This window comes from Pseudopodoces humilis, chromosome 18, assembly GCF_049639895.1.
Source record: "Pseudopodoces humilis isolate 2021_Gansu_Grassland_sample_001 chromosome 18, ASM4963989v1, whole genome shotgun sequence".
NCBI lineage: Eukaryota > Metazoa > Chordata > Aves > Passeriformes > Paridae > Pseudopodoces > Pseudopodoces humilis.
The window spans coordinates 17,829,957-17,849,513 of NC_142217.1; the positions used below are offsets into that span (position 1 = coordinate 17,829,957).

Genomic DNA, 19,557 nt, shown 5'->3' on the forward strand with positions numbered 1-19,557 from the left:
AATGCCTTATTACAGTTTCTGGGGCAGTTCCCAGGCTCTCTCGTCCTCAGGAACCTCAGCAGTACCTGCCTGCACCCTCAGGGCCAAAGCACTCGAGAGCAGAGATTCTGCCTTTCCTCTAGAAATAGCAATGGATCCCCGTAATTTACTGCAGCCCAACAGTTCCCATGGAGATTGAAGGGGCTGCTGCCCAAACCAGCCCTAGACGAGCTCTGGTCATGTCAGCTGTGACAACAATCAGGGCTGCCTCGGGTGCTGAGCTCCCACGGAAGCTTTAGGCATATTTGAATTTAAGAAAGACTCTCCATTCACATGTGGTTTTTTTCTTTATTTTTACCCCGACACAAAAAGTCAGACTGGGGTATTGGCTCCAAAGCCAACCCGCTGTGGGGGCAGCTCCGCACACAGGGCTGCAGCCACCGCGCTCACGAGCAGCTCGGCTGCTGCACACATCCCCCCACATCTGGCTGGGCTCTCAGCAGCCCCTCTACCCCCACCACTGCTGCCCCTTCACTGCAGGAGGGAGCAGAGAGACAGAAGGCACCCAGGCAAGGCTGGCAGGGGGCAGTTATTGCTCAGGACCACCTGTCTTCAGGGCAAACCTGGCTCAGGAAAACAAAACATTACCTTGAACACACATGAGCAAGGTTTGTCCCCTACATCTTCCCTTTCTAACGTCTACTTGCATGGAAACACTGTAGGAGATCCATCCTTAGAAAATTTATCCTTAAAATAAAGTGGAACCAGAGAAGCACACTAGGAAAATATTGGTCTAAATGAATGAGGTATTTCCAACAGGATCTATCCCTTCTGACTTACAGCTCCACATCTGAGATCATCACCTTCTGCTTATTTTATAGCAAAAGGAAAGAAAAGGCAATTCTGAGAATAATTTAATTCCTCCCTGAAGTAAGTATCTCAAGTAGGTCGGTAAAACACCAAAACCCGCCCTTCCCTCTCTGGTGGTGATGAAGCATCCTGGAGCTGTGGCACTGCTCCATCCCGAGCTGGCCAGGAATACCTGCCTCCCTCACTGCTGGCTCCGTGCTCAGCGGGCACGTTCTGTCCTGCCCTGTCCTGCCCTGCCCATTCCCATCCCATCCCACCCCATCCCCATCCCACCCCATCCCCATCCCCATCCCATCCCATCCCCATCCCCATCCCATCCCATCCCATCCCCATCCCCATCCCCATCCCCATCCCCATCCCATCCCCATCCCATCCCCCTTCTCTGGCCGCACGGGCTCCGTGCCGATGTTAATCCCCCCTCTCTCCTTTTCCGCCGTGTCTACACCGCACATTATCCCTTAAACAAAGCTCGCCCACCCTGTTATTGTAATGTCAACGCTGAAGCTGAGATAAGCCCTACAGACAATTTATAATTACACAGCAATAGCTCTTGTGCGCTGCACGGAGGGGCCATGAGAGAGGATTTAGGTCTTTCACGGAGCCAGCGTTTGACAGGTCTGTGCTGGCATTTCATCCTGACACCTCCTTGCACCCGACTCCACACGGCACACTCGGGCTTTGTTGTGTGATCTCAGGTGAAGAGAGCACGTAATGGGCAATAATTGCGGCCGATTACTGTTTACCTGTTAACTCTGCTTGGCAGAGCAGCCGTGATGGACACGGGGACTGGAATATTCCCTTTTATCGCCTGTAGCACTGAGAGTGAACTGCTGCTTAATTCAAAGGCTGAAATCTATAAAAAATAAGACGAAACCCATCATTAAATTTCTCTTAGTGGCTATGTGCATAATTCATCCAAACACCATCAAATATAGATGGGCTCGTGTCAGGCTGAGCAGGGCGGGCACAGCTCATCCGCTGCTCCCGGCGGGGCACGGGCACCGTGCGAGCCCAGGGCTGCTCCCGATCCCAAATCTCTCCTGCTGCCGTGCTGTTGACTAACATTTTTTTCCCCCCTAGAGCTTAAAAAAAGCTTGCACAGATTACAATATCCAAATTCTTTATTGCTCCCTGCTAGGGTCTGAACTTTGATTAAGAGCTGAATGCCCCCGATTTCAGCAGCCACAGCCCGGTACACAGCCCTCATTCCACACTGCAGATGTCAATCTGCAGCAGTTCAGTGAACGCTTGCAACAAGTTTTCTAGGAAGTTTTTTCCAATTATTTGAAAAACAACAAGTTATTTAATAAATCACAGAAAGTTGTTTTGCAAAAGTATCCTTTGAACCACTAGATATTATTTTGAATGCCAATTTTTCTTCCCACCTTATGGCAGGATAAAGATACCCCACTCAATTTTCATCAAAAGCACATGAAAGCAATTAAGGCTCCTGTAGTTTCTATGGAAATAAGGGATGCAAATTGGGATTGTGTGGTGCCTTTTTTCTTGAATTTATCCATAAAAATGCAAATATTCTTCAACAGATACTGAAATATTGGCCTTTTTTAAGGGAGCAGAATACACAGATGAGGCTCTTTTGTCCACTGGTTCTTCTGGCAGAGGTTTGACAGCCTGTGGAGCACAAGCCTGCAAAAACACAATGAGCCCTGCCAGAGTACGGATGGCAGCAAAGCAACCTCCAAGAGATGTGTGCCCAGCCCAGAGGTCTGGGGCTTCCCCTCGCAGGTCCTTCAGTCACCAGCATTAGCAAGTGGCTTCTCCTGCCTTTTCGCACAGGGGGACCCACCTCACCCACAGGTACTGCATCGATCCCTGCCCATAGTGCCAGGTCACCAGCCCTGTGGCACTGAATTAGGATAGCGATGTCACCTCCTTTGTGTGGAAAGCATAAGCCAAGGGACCAGCACAAACAAATCACATTTGATTTGATATATCTGCTTTACTTTCCTGCCAGATATTTCAGGGCAGAGTATCCAGTACAGAACATCCTAGTCTGTTGCTGGGACTCATCTTGTCCTGCAGCAGGGATGAATCAAAACCCTGCAGCACAAAGTTTAATTAATTCCCTTTCAGACTGGAGGATACAGAAGAGTTAATGCTAGCAAAGGTCTCTGGATTATTCCCCAAAGTGCCATCCAGCTCTCTCCTCTCTCTGCAGGCTGGATGTAGTGAGCATCACACAGCATTCACAATAAATAATCCAACAGCCTGAGGAGCTGCCAATCTGCAGCTGGGCACCTCATGCCTGTCAGCTCCGGGCACTCAGTGCCTTCCATGTAGGAGGCTGGGGCTCCTCCCCAGCATGTGCACTCTGCCTGCGGGTTTACCAAGGCTGAAAAGGTCAACAAATGGTATTTCAGATCACTCTTGTTTGCCAGAATTGATGACAAACCGTGGCAACTCAACTAGTAAAACTCTAAGCATGAACTAGAGCATGCTGCAGCTGCACAATTATCAGCCTGCGATTAATTAATTGTGCTGTCACTATATGCACCTGAGAACAACAGTAAGATCAAAGAACTGAACAGAGATCAAAATGAGTTGTAGATCACCTTACTTACAGCTGAAAGTGCCAATTAGATACAGCAAAGACAGTCTGGCTTAGCTGCTTAACAGCTGCTTTCCTTTTCTGGAAAGGAAAAGTCAGTCAACTGACTGTAGGAAAAACCCCATGACAGCTGGATTGCTTCCAGCCAGGGCAGGGGGGAGCTTGATGGACTGTCCATTGAATTCTCCTCTCCAAGGGTACAGGGTATCTCTCTGTGCCTGTTACACTCTACAGCATCCACACCTTGGGCTGTGCTGGGGAGTCCCACTGGCCGTGTGGCTCTGGGACCCAAAGGCCCTTCCAGCAGGCCCAGGAGCCCCAGGAGAGCCAGAAACAGGATCCCAGCTGCTGGCACATCCTCTGCTGGGGACCCTAGGGAGGGGCTGCCTGCAACCCACCACCTGCCCACCGGGTACCGTGGGCATTGTGAGGCTGAGCCATGCAGGCAGGTTGTGGAAGTGACTCTGGTGACAATGCCCAAGGTCTCAGTGTGACAGTGACATTTCCCAAGGCATCAAGGGCTGACCCACAGCACCATTCTCTCCTGTCACCTCTGAGCTGCCCCACACTGACTGAGCCAAGCATGGCTGTAGTTATGGTGTTGATTTATAATTTCCTGTAAAGTTATTTGAAAAAGACTTTCCAGCTGCACTTTCCTAGCCTCCAGGAGGGACTTTTCCTGCCTGTAGACAGCCTCTCCCCTCTGCCAGCACACTGACAGCAGCAGTGAGGAATTCTGTAGATAGCTATCTTTCAGTGAGCAACACTCTAGCTCACCCAAACATACAAGCTCCTTGGAGGAATTCAGAACCCATTTCTAGCACATGTTAAACTGGATGCCATGTTTGTGACCACAGAGAGCAGCTCTGACTACTGGACTACTCTGCCTCATCTCTGAGCTCCAGGCTGAGGTGATGCATTAGGCTGAGTTCAAGGGATGCTGCCCTTCCAGAGCTGGCTCTGAGTCCTTCAAAGTCCCCACACTCCTCACCAAGCACCCAGCCTCTGAGGCCAGAAAACATCTGCCCAGGTGCCTGGAGGAAAGGGATTTGCTGGACTCTGTTGCTGGCACAGGAGAGATGGTGCCAGGAGGAGAGGCCAGACCAAGGAGGAGATATTCCCTAACAAGTGGGTTCTGAGCAGCCTCAGGTGCCAGCCCCATGAGACAGCTCCCACGCCCCAGTGAGGTGACTGCAGAAGCCCCGGGAAGGCACCACTGCACTGACACAGACTGCTGTACATGTGGCTGCTGGACTGACTGGCCTTCCTTACGTGTGCCAGCTTTGTCTCCATTGTCTCCTGTTTATCACATTGTTTAATTTCTCTTCTTAATTGACTCAGACATTTTTTAATTTCTCTGTTTAATTGGTGCAGACTGAGAGGCTGCAGGCAATGTCATCTTCACACCATCCCTCAGAAACCTCTCCAGCGTGGGGCTGACATCATTGGCCATACACAGCAAGTTGTGCAGAACCTACAGACTCTCCCAGCTGGGGTTGAGGAGCAGGAACATGGAGCAGATGTAAATCATGGATGTCTGCAGGACAAAGGCAATTAGCAGGGTGCTGTCCTGGGCTGTAGAGAAACTGCTTTCATTTAACATACAGTGGGATGGCAGGCAGACAACTCATCCTTGAACACAGATGACACAACTATTTACATCATTCAAATCCAGAAGTTCCTGCAGGGAGCTTCTGAGACATCTCACAATGAGGTGAAAGCAGGTAAAGACAGTGACCAACAAAATCCTGCCAACACATGTGGTCTTGGAGCAGAGACTGCAAGATCTATTTAAGCCACATGTTTTTCTTAAGCAATACAGATTCAACAGATACCTGAAAAACTATTGAACAAACGTTCCTTTGTATTTTAAAATGCCTTGCATCTCACATTTTGTACTTTTCCAGTCACATGAATTGCTTGAACAGATGCGTTTATCTCCCTGGGTTCAACAGGGACAAGCCAACGGCTGCTTCATCTGCCTGGTTTGACAAACCCAGGGGCTTCAGGAAGTGATTTTCCACACAGGCTTCTTTCAGAGGGTGCTGGACAGTACTAGAAGAGCTAGAGGTGAAAAATGCAAGTTCAGACTTTCCCTGGAGAGCTGCAAGTGTTTGGAGATATGCAGCACTGCTCACTGAAAAGATTTTTAATAGCTTTGACCTTTGTGGGGTCTGTACAGTCTCCTTTTGTCAAAAAGTGTGTGTGGAAGAATTGTGGGAAAGAGCTGCAGATAATACACATGTTCTGCAGCCTGTGAGGGGATTACAGAGCACTCCTTACTTGCTTGGATTATTGTTCCCAAGTTTAGACCATCAGCATCAGCTGCTGCAGGTGTATGGGGATTTATCATCAGAAAGGGCAAACCATTGCTGGTCATGAAGCAATATAAATATTAGTTATTGCAGATGACTTATAAATAAATCATTTGAAATTACAAAATTAATCAGACAATTCATCTGACAAATAAGTATTTGATCAGCTCTGTCTGAACCACTGTGGTCAGCCAGGCACTCTGAAAAGAATCCCTGAAATTTATGGGAAGGGAAATTATTGTTTATGAAAAGCAAGGGAATTTATCCCTTCACCTCAGGAGGAGCAGGCACAGAGAGCAATGGCCTGAACATAAACTGTGGGGCTTGGGCACTCCAGACAAGGCAGGTTCCAGAAGGTTCCTGGGGACAGGGGTGAGAGCAGCTCAGGTCTGGACTCCAGCACCCACCAGGCTGCTGGGGACCGACCCCTGCATGGACACATCCGTGCACAGGGCACTCACCAGCGGCCCCGAGGGTTTGGGCAGGGAGGGGACTGTTGCCAGCCAGCTGCTCACATCATTTTCTAACTGTGCCAAGCTAACTTGAGCAGGGGTTTATTTTTTTTCCAAACCTACAAAATGAGTATGTGTCAATCTAATAGCTCTGCGTATTCTAAGTCTCATCTGTATTCAGCACATCACCAAAATGAGAGGAAGAAAATAGCCCCTGAAAATAAAAGTGTGAGAGAGAGAAGGAGACACGAGCCATTAAAAAAGCAAACAGCTCCCTGCATGTGCTCTGCCAAAGGGGGTGCTGGACACAAACCCCTCCTCCTCACATTCCACATCTCCAGTGCCTTTATCAGAGCCACATTCTGAAGAGTGTGGATCCCTTGAAAAGGAAAGATTTCATGTCCCTTCCGTATATTTTAGGAGGAAGCTTCCTATAAAATCACATACATGTAATTTTCCTACAGTCTCCAAATCCCCAGCTGCTTTCAGCTGATGTAAAGAAAACCTGTTATCCGTCTTACAACTCTTGCACCTCCCCAGGATAGGGAAATTATTTGAAGCCACAAGGAGGAATTGGCAGGTCAAACTTCTCCTGATACTCAACAATTTCAGGGTTGGTTCTTCTCATGGAGTTTTAATGTCACAAACAAAACAGCAGCAACCCTGCCAATGGCAGTGAGACCACGGTCCCCAAGGCCTGTGTGCTGGGGCACAGCAGTGACTGTGCTGGCAGCACTGGCTCCTGCTGGCCAAGCTGTGAGGGGGGACCATGGCTGGAGAGACCCAGCTGGGTCAGAGCCAGCCTCACCCAGGGGCTGCATCAGCCCAGCAATAATTTGGCCAAGGTCTGGTTTGGAGGCATGTGTGCTACTCTGCAGCACACTTCTCTCCTGGAACACTAGGGCTGATCCAGGCTGGATGTGGTAGAATTTTCAGGACTGATGTGGATATTTTCTACTCTGTCAACCTTTTATTTAAATGACATTTGGCTGCAGCGCTAGAAGTGTGATATTGAAAATCAATAGCTGGAAAGTGTTTGAAAGCCAATCTAAATCAAATATTACAATATGGTGAAGTTAATCATCTGAAATTAACCTTATAACTGCTTGAATCACTCTAATCTATAAAGAAAATCAATATAAGCATATCAAACCCTGCTGCGAGCTGCTGTCTGTTTGAGCTGACCATGCAAATGGAAAATAATAGCCAGAGGATGTTTATTGCTCCCTGTATGTTAACACTTCTTATAGGGCTGAGATGGGTAGGTGGGTTCCCCAGGGAGATGTGGTTGTGAGATGCAGGTGAAGGCTCCCGGTCCAAGGAGGCCTAGCAGCTGTAGAGACCCTCGGAGCCACCCTCTCAGCAGTGGGTTTAGAGAGCTGTGAGTGACTAACAGGCTGTTTCATGAGGAGAATTGATTCTCCCTGAATGAAAAACAGCTGCCTGTGCCCAGCACCTCGCACCGCCCCGCTCCAGCTGAGCTCCAGGTTACAGCCACAGTGGGGTTCCCGTCCTGCTGCTGACTGGACTCTGCCCTGGGCAGCCGGGGAGGACACAGGCACACGGTCCCCCCCATCACCAGCAGTTGTCCACCCAGTCAGCAGCACCTCCAGCTGTGACAGCTGCCCTGTGCCCACCACAATGCTCTGCCTGGGTGTCCTGGGCCATGTCACAGCAGTTGTCACAAAGGTGACCACCCCTGCTGTGACAGGGATTTCTGGAGAATTTGCCCCTATTGGAGGCACTGCTCGCTGGGTCTGTCTCCCAGTGAGCAGCTCCAAACCAAGGGTGACACACACCCACCCTGGTGGGGGCTGCAGCCCCATGGTGAGGGGCACAGGTGACAGCCCTCCTTGTCCAGCTGCATTTCCAGGGTGGCTATCAACAGGCATTTACTGGAGGCTCTGGGGTATGACAGTGATAAGTGCTTTGATAGCAGACAGAAATCTATAAATAACAACAGTTTCTCTCAAACCCCTCATTTTAAAATAATGAAGACATTTCATAAACTGACAAGTGTCTCAAACATTGAGAGTAAAAGCTCAGAGAGGCTCTTTTTGAAGTTTGGGAACAGATGGGAGGAGTGAGATCCCAGCAGCAACTTGCATGGCCTCAAGAGCCTGGGACCAGTCAGAGCCAAGGAGATCAATCACAAGCTTTTCCTGATGCTCTTCATGGGCACCAGATTTGAAGAAGGATGAAGGTTTCTGAGCAGATTCCATTGTCCAGGGAGTGCAGCTGCTTCACACCACTCCTGCCTGTGCCAGGGTGAAAAGCAGTATTTGCCTCCAAGGTCCGCTTGCTGTGGAACTTCCTGAGCTGCCACAGAACCCAAGGTGAAATTATTTTCTGCATTAGAATAAAAGAAAAAAATTGTGCCAATTTTTCAGCTGTCAGTGTGGCATGTGCTGGCTCCCATGTCAGTCTTGGAGCAGTGGTGTGGGCAGGCAGACAGCAGCAGCAGGAGTGTCCCGTGCAGAGGGTGACAGCTGGACGGAGGTGCCGTGGCACCAGTGACACACGGGCAGTCCGTGGTGCCCCGCAGCTCATGGCAGCAGCTCCCTTTTGCTCAGTGTCCGTTCCTGAGGTATTTCCTGCGTTCCAAACGGAGATGTGAATGACGTGGATGGTGTGCTGCCCTAGGGAGGGGCAGCAGAGCAAACATGGAAGAGGGCAGCAGCTGTCCCAGAAGTGAACACACCAGCTGGGAGGCTGAAGCTGCTGTTTGAAGCAGCAGGTTGCCATGGATTAGGAATGGTCCTTTGATACTGGAAATGTGTTTTAATGAGTTTCCTGCAATGTATGCATCCTTTGGGCTCCTGTGGAAAGGTGTTGAACAATTCCCCCTTTTTCTCACCCAAAAGGACATCAAGACATGTAAAAAATTCTTCATTTTTTTCATATTTTAAGTAGAACAGGTTTTAAAGAACTGAGAGCTTTCTTAGTGCTTAAAAATTTCTTGCTTTCTTTAAATTACAAGGACAAGCTGCACTTTCAGAATCAATACTCAGAATGTACAAACAGCTGTCCAGGTGAGGAGGCTCAACAGCAGAGCTGGGCTCTCAGAGGTTGCTCAGTGGTGAAGTTTTCTGTCCTGGCTTTCAGCCTGTGGAACAGGGCAGCCACAGCTCTGACTCCAGCAGAGCCAGGCTGTGACACTGGTAGAGGTCATGACTCCAGCAGAACTTGGTTCTCCACAGCACAGGAGCCACTTATTCTGTGTTATAATTTATTTTAGAGTTTGAGCTTTCTGAGGAAGGGACTGTGTCTAATTTAGTGTGGAGAGAGTACACACTGGCCAGGACAGAAAATCTGTGTCTGCTGAAGCCATGAGCTCCTGCACAGTGCAGAGAGAGAAGTAATGGCAAACATTAACACTCATCCAGGGGTCTCGCAGCAAGAGCTCAGGGCAGGGTGGCACAGTGCCAGCAAGGAGGGGTGCCACCATGGGGAGAAGGGGTTTGCTGCCCTTAGCCTGACTCTGAGCCTTCACAGACACTCCAAAGAGGAGCTGGGATAAAAGCCCCTGGAGCTGGTACTGCTGTGATCTCCTCCACTTCACCTGCAGCATCTCCCAGTGACCCATGAGAGGGCCCAGGCTCAGCACAGTCCCTCTGCCTCACCCAGTCTGTCCCACAGGGATGCACCAGCGGGTCAGCAAGTGCACAAATGTCATGCAGAAGGCAGGCTTTGCCCAATGTCACTAACACCATTCACAGCCTATTGGAGGGGACAATTGTCCCATTAAGAAACCCAAAGACATTCTGGATTTCTTCAGCCTGAGGGCTTGGAAGCAGGAAGAATTTACTGCCTAATTAAATTTTCATATACTGGCAGAGTACAGCTCTTCTAGTGAATCTGTATTGGACAGTGTGCCAGATTTTGCAGAAAAAGAGCAGGCTCGAGTTGCCTGGGGCTGCCGGCGTCAGCTCCCGGCTGGTGAGGAGAGCCCTGGGCACAGCGGCCGTGGCATCACCTCCTGGAGCTGCCCACAGGGATGCACCAGCCGCTCTCCTTGGGTCTCAGGCCAAGTGCCTTTCTCTTTCTAGCAGAAAAAGGATTCCTCTGGTGGCTTCTCTGTTCATTTTTAAGGGGCAGATAGCAGCCAAAAGGGCTGACCCTGCTCCAGGTTAAGGTGAACACTGTGCAGCAGCTGGCAGTGTCCTGGGCATGTGCCAGGATGTAGGCAGTAGCTCTCCTTGTGCTCGCCCTTGGCCCCAGCAGCACCCACCGTTCAGCACATGGGCTCCCTGCACCTGTGACTCTCAGAGCCAGGGTGGTTCCTTGCCTGTCCCCACTATGCCAGGTCAGAGCTCCTCACTGGGCTCAGCCTTTCTAAAAACCTGCCCCTGACTCTCATGGTGTGTGTTCAGCTGCTCTGCACACCAGGGCACAGATGGAGACCCCAGCAGACAAGCTTACTGCTCCTGGATGCCCCTCGTTACTTCTGCCATAGCCCCAGCCCTTATCTGAGTGCCCTGATGCCCTGTGACAGGATGGGCACAAGGAGCCCTGTGACAGGATGGGCACAAGGAGCCCAGTGCCATCCCCACCCGGGCACAGCCCACTGCACACACATGCCATGGCCAGCACGGGGCTGGGACCACTGCCACACTGCTGAAGGAGCCCAAGGGCTGTGGTGCCCAGCCCTTATGTCCTTGGTAAATAAGTGCCTGAAAAGCACCCACTGGAGACCAGGGACAGACTTTGCACTAAACCTGTGGTGATCATTCACAAGGTCACTCGTGCATTCTCCTGTGCCACAGCTCTGCCACCATGACCTGCTGCAGGAAACATTCCCACAAGACTTCCAGAGCACAGGGCTGAAATAAGGTGCTGTCAAAATAACCCAGATTTGTGCAGCTGCTGGCAGGAGCTGTTGCTGCTGTATTGTTCTTTAACAGAGAGACAAGCATTGGAGCTCAGACCACGACAGGCGTTTGTGGCGGTGCTGGGGTAGTGTGAGTGAGCTGGGAGAGTCTCCAAAACAACCCAGGGCTGCCACAGGCACCAGGCAAGTGCCAAGGGCTGAGTTTAGCTCTCAAACAGACTGAGGCATAGCATGCCCACTGACCAGGTCACATCCAAACATACTGTCTGTGGGCATGTAGTGCCAAGTTACAGGGACAGCGCTTCCTCCCCACACACAGCCGCCCAGCCATGCTTCCCTCCCTCCTCCTGGCTACACACGGGGCTCCACCACTGCTGCCACTGGCCTTCAGCTGGGGCTGAATGCAGCAGAAAACCTGCCCCGTGCAAGGTGTCAGCCACACACATCCAGCTCCAGAAAAGCCACTGCTGGAATTGCTGGAGGGTGAAACGGAGATAGCAGCACTACCCCACTGTGCACTACCCCACCACAAACACCTGTGCACACGCACCCCCATGCAAACGCTCTCCAGAGCTGCTGCACACAACACAAAGTCCTGAGCAATTGAGTAGCTGAAATGCTCTGTTTCAGTCCAGCCAGGGAAAAAGCCAGTGTTTGATCAATAATTTCCACAACAACCACTTCCATGTGATAAATGCAGTTATAGGGAAGAGGAACAAATTAACCTTCTGGTACAGATGGCAGCTACTGCCTGGGAAAAAAAGATGGCTCAATTCTGCAGGGAAACAGGGAAGGGCCATGCCAGAATTCCTGCAAAACTGACCAGTTGAGGCAGCACCTGGAAGGCATTAATGAAAATCAGCTGCAGCAGCACACACTCACCTACCTGTACCTTCCCTAGGGGGAAGGCAAAACCAGCCACTGAAAGTGGCACCTGCATGACTCGGAAGAAGATGAACCAGGAGAAAATATATGAACTTGGGGCAGCTGATAGATGAAGACAACTGAGGGATTGTGCTGCAGCACCATGAATGTGGGAAGACAAAAGGCGTCTCAGAAAGTGCTTCCCAACATCAATCCTTCCACCGGTGACAAATTGTCTGAAGTCAGGGTAGTTCAGCAGCTGTCTGGATCAAAGATTCCATCACAGATTTCTCAGCCACAGGCAGCTGGATGCAAATGGCAGCAAGTGGAGATGTGTAAAGAGTGCACTGTGTAAGATACCATGCACAGGAGCTGTGCAGCCCTGGGAAAACCGGAGCCTGAAGAGTGGAAAGATGAAAAGGCAATTGCCCATGCAAGGAGAGGAAGGGCAAAACCAGCACATGGTGAGGCCCATCTTCAGGCCTGCTTCTTAGGCCTGGAGAAGGCAAGGCAGACTTTCCAAACAGAAAAAAATGCTAAAGAAAAAGATCAGAAACCTCATGGGGATGAAGACATCAATTTCTCTCTGACTATGTATCTCTGACCACTCAGATTACGTTTACTCTTCTCCCAGCTGAAAATGTGGGTGAAAATATGGTTCACTGCTCTGCAATCTATCTTGAACTTGATTTTGTCTGTATCTGAAAGTAACCTTGTGCTGCATCAGCCTCAGCATCAGAGTACAGCAAGGATTCCGTCTTGGAGCTTGGTCCATGAGCTCTGCAGGAGCTCTGCTTTCCTTCTGAACCTCATCCTGCTCCTCTGTCACTGCCAGGCTGACTGGCTTCATGCTGCTGTCACTCTTATTGTGGGGACAACACTATGGGATGCTCAGGAGCTGGTCCTGTGCAACAGCCCCCTAGTCTAGCTGGGGTTTTCCTATCAGATCTAAGCAGATTTTGCCTCCTGGAATGAGTGACAAATGCAGCTGTACACCTGCAAATGCATCTCTGCCATTAGCAGTGAGCGGCCCCAGGTGCTCCACAGAAAACCCAGAACTGTTACTACAAAGCACAGCTGAGAGGAGGCACAGAGCACCTGCACTGCACAGCACAACCCTGTTCTGCTCCGGGGCTGACAGCCTGCCTCACCTGAGTCTGCCCTCCAGGCAGGAGATCCTGACCTGTGAGGTCTGAACCCTGCTCTGGAAAAGGTGATCCAGGAAAAAAAGGGATCACATGTAACCTGGCAATGGTGAGCAGCAAGGCAGAGGGGTCATAAAATTTTGCTGAAAGAAGATGAAAGCCTGTTTGTGTTCTGGCTTCCCACTGAAACAAATACACAAGGCATGAATTTGCTGGAAATTCATTAATGTTCAACATATTTCCAGGAATTTAATTTATCAACTAGTAACTGCATAAATAGAACAGGCAAAAATGCTGAAAGTAGATTAAACATTGATGTAAGTATATATTGATTTGAACATTCCTGTGCCTTTGCTTGTGACACATCAATAAAATTAAATAATATCTTAATAAAATGTCTTGGTAATTATGTCTTTTCCCTCGTGTTAAGTGTGCCCTTCAGCAATGTAATTAAAATCAAAATTACATTAACCCTCCCATGACCATTTGACAAAAAAATTAAGAGTCTAGAGATTTCTCTGAGCTCTCCCACCAAGCCAGATCACTCCTGGTCACACCCCCTGCACACTCCACTTGCATTCTGATGGCGCTGTGAACAGAGATTGTGCTCACTCACAACATGTGTTGAGTGATATCCAAGGAGGTCAGAGAGCTCTGCGTGGGAGAACAAAGAGGGTTCAAAGGTTCACCGGGGCTCTGGAAGGACCTGGCTCTCTGAGCCCTGGTGCTAGTCCTTGCAAAAGCATTCCCATGTCTCTCAAGCAGTGGTGAGTCAAAGCCAGGCCATGGTGCCTCACTGGCACAGAGCAGGATCCACCCATGGGATCTGCCACTGTCATGGGAGCTCTGCTGTGAGGACACCCAGCTGACTTCTCCTGCTAGGGACCAGGAGAACCACGGCAAAGCTACATCTGCCTGGGCCTGCTCACTGTTCTGGTGGCAAGCAGAAGCCCGCTCCTAGCCAGCACAGGGACACCTGCCACAGCTCTGAAGCAGCTCCTCAGAAATGTCACCAAGAAGCTTTTCCGTTTCTAGGAGTGACTGGAGCACAGAACGGTGAAACCCCTTGTCATTCCCATTCAGCAGGGGGAACAGCCGCTGTCCTGCTGTCAGAGACACTGACAACATGGCCTTTCAGGAACCACCAGTAATCTGTTTGCTCAACTCTGCTGTGTAACATTGTCAGCTTCTCACCTAAACTTGCCATTCACATAACCTATTAGTTGTCCAATTTGTCTTTCTGTCATGGATCATGTGATGCTCAGCACAGTGACTCTGCATTTTTATTGCTCTTCGTAGTTAATATAGCACCACTTTGGAATTTGGGGGAATTGAGAAGACATCTCTGTCACAGCACATCCCTGTCCTTGACACCCAGCATGTCCCACCATTCTGCGGCATCTCACCAGAGCAACCCATCAGGACAGGAACAAAACTGCCTTGATAGGACTGCCACACAAAAACACCTCCCAGCCTGCTCAGGAGATCAGCTGAGGCTGCCACAAAGGCATCTGCTCTTGCCTCAGACAGAGCTGGGCATGGATTCCATCAGCTCCAGGGCAGAGCAAAAGGTCCAGAGTGAGACAGACCCAGCTTGGCTTTCATACCTTCTGCTTCACTCCTGGGCTTGAGAGCGAGAGGGGATTGTGAGTCCTGAGTCAGGAACAGGCAGCTGCTGGCTGCGTGGATGGAGGGAGGCCAGGGGATACTGATCAGCTCCAGTGCCAGATTCAGCAGCAAATGGCTATGCAGACAGGGACTCGGAGGCTGAATTGTGTCAGATCAGAGGCTTCTCCTCCTCTGCTGGTGCTGTGATGGTGTTTGTGCCAAGTAAATGCATCTGTGTCCCAGAGACTGTGTCCAGGACATTGGTGTGACTCCATTAGGTGCTAGACCCTCAGCTTCCAGGACTGAAGGCAAAACCTCCCCCCATCCCCAGGAGATGATCATAGCTCCATATCTGAGCTAAATCCAGCACAGCAAAGCCTTCAGATCCTGTCTGGCAGCACCCAGCATCCTCTGAGAGGTGGCTGCACCCTCCATTGTGCTCCTGTGGGTATTTCATCTGAAGGATTTGCAGAGAACTTTGTAGCCATTCATTAGCACAGAACTTCCTGGCACCATCACTAATGAGAGAAGAGAGACAGATGAAAAAGCTTTTCCTAAAAACCATTATCAATCCTGAATTCACAGCAAAGCTTTTTTTCCTGCTTATTAGTTTTGGAATTAAAACAATTTGGCCAACTATTCTGCTACTCTGCATATCTAATAAGCAGACATTTTTCTATTTAGGTACAATTACAAAAGAAACCTTGAGTTGTACAGCGAAGAGCTTGGAGTTTCTGCCCACTCACCTTTTTATTGAAATCCTTGTAAGACTGTGTGCCATAATTCACCAAGCTGTCAAACACCACAGTTAAAGCCCCAGTATGACATTTTACACCTGACTTAACCAGCACTAGATTATTGGCTGTTGGCACAAGAGTGCATTTTTTACAACTTGCTTGTCTCTGAACTTGTATTAAAGGGTCCTGGAAACCTCGTGGGACTGAGCAGGCTCAAGACAGCAGTGGTATAACTTCGCAGCTCTTGGCATGCTTGCACAGACCATTAGCTACAGATGTCCTTCTGAAGATCAAGAGCAATTCAAAGTCTTCTAAATTCCTTCCTAAGCTCAAGAGGCTTGGACCATTTGCACAGCTTACGCCAGCTGACCTCGATTCATGAGGCAGCACTCAGATCCAAACTAAGACTTTACCTAAAAGTAGTTTAAATGTCTCCCATTCTTTGCAATGAAACAATCACTGGACTTCATTTGCACACATTTGAAAAGTTACATTTTCAGTAGCCTGCCTTGTCTGCTTATTACAGACAGTTGCCTTCACAATAAACTTGGGGGAGACTCCCCATTCACTCTAGGACAGCAGTGGAGACATTCCTGTTTTCCAGTCACCCATGGGACCAGGCAGCATTGGTATTTGCAAGTTCACAAGAAACGCTGAAAGTAGTTACTGATTTCTGAGGACTATTGTTAATTAATCTGCAAATATTCTAGTGAGTGACAAGTGCTTTGGGATTTGAGGATCATTGATGTTTCCTTTTGTCTGTGCTTAATGCTGTAATATTAGTAGCAAAATAGTTAAAATTCAGATAATTTAAATGCTTCATGAAAGAAAAAACATTCCTGGTCAAAGATCCAGGGTTATGGACATTACCCAGGGAGGCAGACACTCAACCTGTACCTGGAAATTTGGAAGGACAGGAATCCCTGGCGCACCAAGCTCATGCTCTCTGTTTCCACTGAGGACCTCCTGGTTTACTGGCATAACAAGGATAATTCATTTTGAAGTTTTTAAGAAAATGAACCAGGCACAGCCCAAGCAGGACAGAAACAAACACCACACAGCCTCAGAAACAAACACCACAGTATTAACAGAGACCAGATGGCCCACACAGAGCAGGTGGCACAGCAGCATCTGCTCCAAAGGAGGAAAACCAGCACAAACAGCAGAAAGTTTCCATGCCCTGGCAGCTCCTGCCAGGGATGAGTTCACAGTGGGAATCAATCAGGCCAGAGTCCACTCAGCATCATCAGGGATGGTGCTGTATGGGAGATTGTTTCTCCTTTAGCACTCTCTCCTCCAGTGGATGCTCTCTCCATAGTGATGGGATGTGCTGATGGCTTAAGCTGCCAATGGGATTATGCAGAATCATTTTGTTGGGTTCAGGAGCTGTGTGAAATTGCATATGCTGGAAGCACAAGGCTGCAGAGCCCTAACTGCAAACAGAATGAGATCTGAGCCCAAAGATTTGTGATAAAGAAGAAAAGACACGAAGAGGCTGAACATCTTCAGTATCTGAGAGCAGAAATCCAATCCCTGAAGGTGGTGGGCATCCAGGAGCTGCTGAGTTTCGAGGACAGGCAGAGATTTCTGCAGCATGCATAGCAGAAACTGAGAGCACCACAGTGATGAACATCCCCTGCTGCAAGAGCCCTGGAAGGCTGGTCAGCCCACCCATGTCCAGCAGCACTCCCTCCCACAGGAGGGACACACCCAGCAAGAGCAAAGGATGGTCCCTTCATGACCTCTGCTACTGTCAGGACCCTATAACAAGAGCTAGGGCCCTCCTAGCAAAAGGTGAACAGCTTACCTAACTTCATTAAAAAGCCAGCAACATTCATTATTTCAGCCTTCCAGGGCAGGCACAAAGATAGATGAAAGGAATCAAGGCAAGCTAGAAACATCAATAAATTACTGCATCTTCTTATTGGCTGCAGTATTCAATAGTTTCAAATGTTTTCTGGTGCCTTTGGCAAGCAGAAGGTTTGCAAAAGTGCTGAGCCTGTCACCTGTAACATGTCATCATCACTTATCCCTGCTAAGTTGGATTTTCTCTCCCTTCCCAGGGAGTGCCCATGACTGCAGATGGGAACTGGTGATGAGGGCTCTGAGCTACCAGGGCTTTCTGGGGACAGGCACAGATGGATGAAAGCGACAGAGCAACAGAGCTGAGTGAGTGCAAGGTAAAAGATGTACTTCAACTACAGTCACCAATTATCCTGAAGGAGATGGACATGTTCCATGGGGAGGAGCCCTGCCTGACCTCCCTGGCCTGCCTCCCAGTGTCCAAGAAGGACACTGTTCCCATGAAGACTCACATGTCCCCAGGCAATGATGTGCTCTGCAGCCAGGGACAGAGCTCCTTGTTCTGGGACTGCATGGGAAAGCAGAGGTGAAGGCTCGGCTTGAGCAGCTGATAATGAGTTCCCCATGCCATTCCTATGACTTGGCTAGCCCAGCAGCTCCTGAGCAAGTTCAGGGATGCCCAGCCAAGGGCAACGGGGCCACACTGCAGTTTTGGGGCACTGGGCTGAGAAGTGTCCTCTGTGCAGCACTGACCCTTTTTCTGGGAAAGAGCTCTGCCTCCAATTGTATGTAGAGAGCCCACGGAGAGCCCGTGGAGGTGATGGCACGTGGCATGGTCTGGCCCAAGGAGACACACAGGGTGAGACAGGCCTGGAGCCACTCACAGGCATCCCAGCCCATGGGGAATCAGTACAGGTAAAAGCAATCCTGGATGACCCGCTCCCTGACAGTGCCATGTACCTGCACCAGGATTCTCACAAGTGTAGTAGACTACACCACATGGCTTTGAAAATGCTGTTGAAAATATTTAATAAACTCTGGAATATGAATCACTATCAAGGACCCTGAACATTAATTTCAGTCACAGCTGGCCACACTCTATCACCCTATAAACACTTCTCCAGTTTCAATTAACATTTCGCTATCTCCTGTCTCACTGAATATTATATTTAACTAATTTAAGAGGATTGGTAAAGATAGTTTTCACACTTCACATGAGAGCATAATGAAATAATGATACCTGTACCCAAAAAAAAAGCATGATGATACTGCCTAAAGAGCTTTAAAGTCATCTGAAGCAAAAACTTCTCCAGTCTAGCTTTGGCTACCAAGGCCCCCGTGGACGTGTGTGCCATCCCTGGCACAGTGTCCAGCTCTGGACCCCAGCCCCGAGCAGCCACAGTGTCCCTGCATTTGGGTTTCCCCATGTTATAACAAATGCTTTTGGAAGGAGCAGGCATTTACCATGCCAGACTCAGAGAAACTGATTATTGTTTCTCCTCATCTATCACCTCATTTGCAAAAAAACCCCAATATTGCAAGTTTTCAAAATCATGGAAATTTAGGCCTAAGGAGGACAGAACTGAATGCTGTTCTTTGTTTGAACAAACCTTTCCTCTGTTTGAAGACTGTCACTTCCCCCCCATATTTTCCCATTTCAGGTCAACAGCACTTAATTCTTTCAGCCTTTCCCCATGAGTCACATATTTTGGATCTCAGCATCTCTCTCAAAATTTTCCAGTACTTCACCAACTTCTCTGTATTTTTTCTTAGAAGAAATATATATTTCATTATTTTTAAGAGATAAAATATTTTTATTCTCTGATATTACATGCAGGGGGAATGCTTGTACCTGGGCCCATACAGGCAACACTCATGTTAATGTATCCTAAAATAAGGCATTGCTTTTTGGCATCATCACACCCACATCCTTTCCTGCAAAAATGTTGCCTTGCCAGATACTTCATATCTCAAAAGCAGAATATATAAATACGTAAGTAAGTATTCCTGCTTTTTAGTTCTCCCTTCTGTGCAGAACGTGGACTTTCTGTATCAGTGCAGGCTACTTTCCTATCCTAATTGTGCCCCAGGGACTGCTCAGACTCTACAGCTACATGACTCAGGCCAGAGTTACAAGGTTTATAAGCATGTAGGCTCTGCCCTCATCCCCAGCTAGGGTTTAGCAGACCTCTCAATTTCCTATATTAAACAAAACAATTTTCCAATAATGTGCTTGCTTCATCTTCCTTCTGTGCAGAGCAGAAGCGGCTCCCTGTGGGAGCACAGCTCTAGCTGTTCCACACGGCCAGGTGCTGTGGAACATCCCTGGGTGGGATGGAGATGTGGAGGATGCTCCACCCAGCTCCACTCCGGTACCAGCACTC

General features: G+C 49.1%; 1 long non-coding RNA gene across 1 annotated transcript in view; it reads right to left on the bottom strand.

Annotated features, from left to right (window-relative positions):
- Nucleotides 1-524: 524 nt before the first annotated feature.
- LOC106628187 (uncharacterized) overlaps nt 525-19,557 on the bottom strand; it is an 83,628-nt gene continuing 64,595 nt past the window's right edge. The window contains exons 2-3 of the long non-coding RNA XR_001331470.2: nt 1,593-1,702; nt 525-602 (exon numbers count right to left, since the gene is read on the bottom strand). This is a non-coding gene — a long non-coding RNA (uncharacterized LOC106628187). The remainder of the gene's footprint in view (nt 603-1,592; nt 1,703-19,557) is intronic.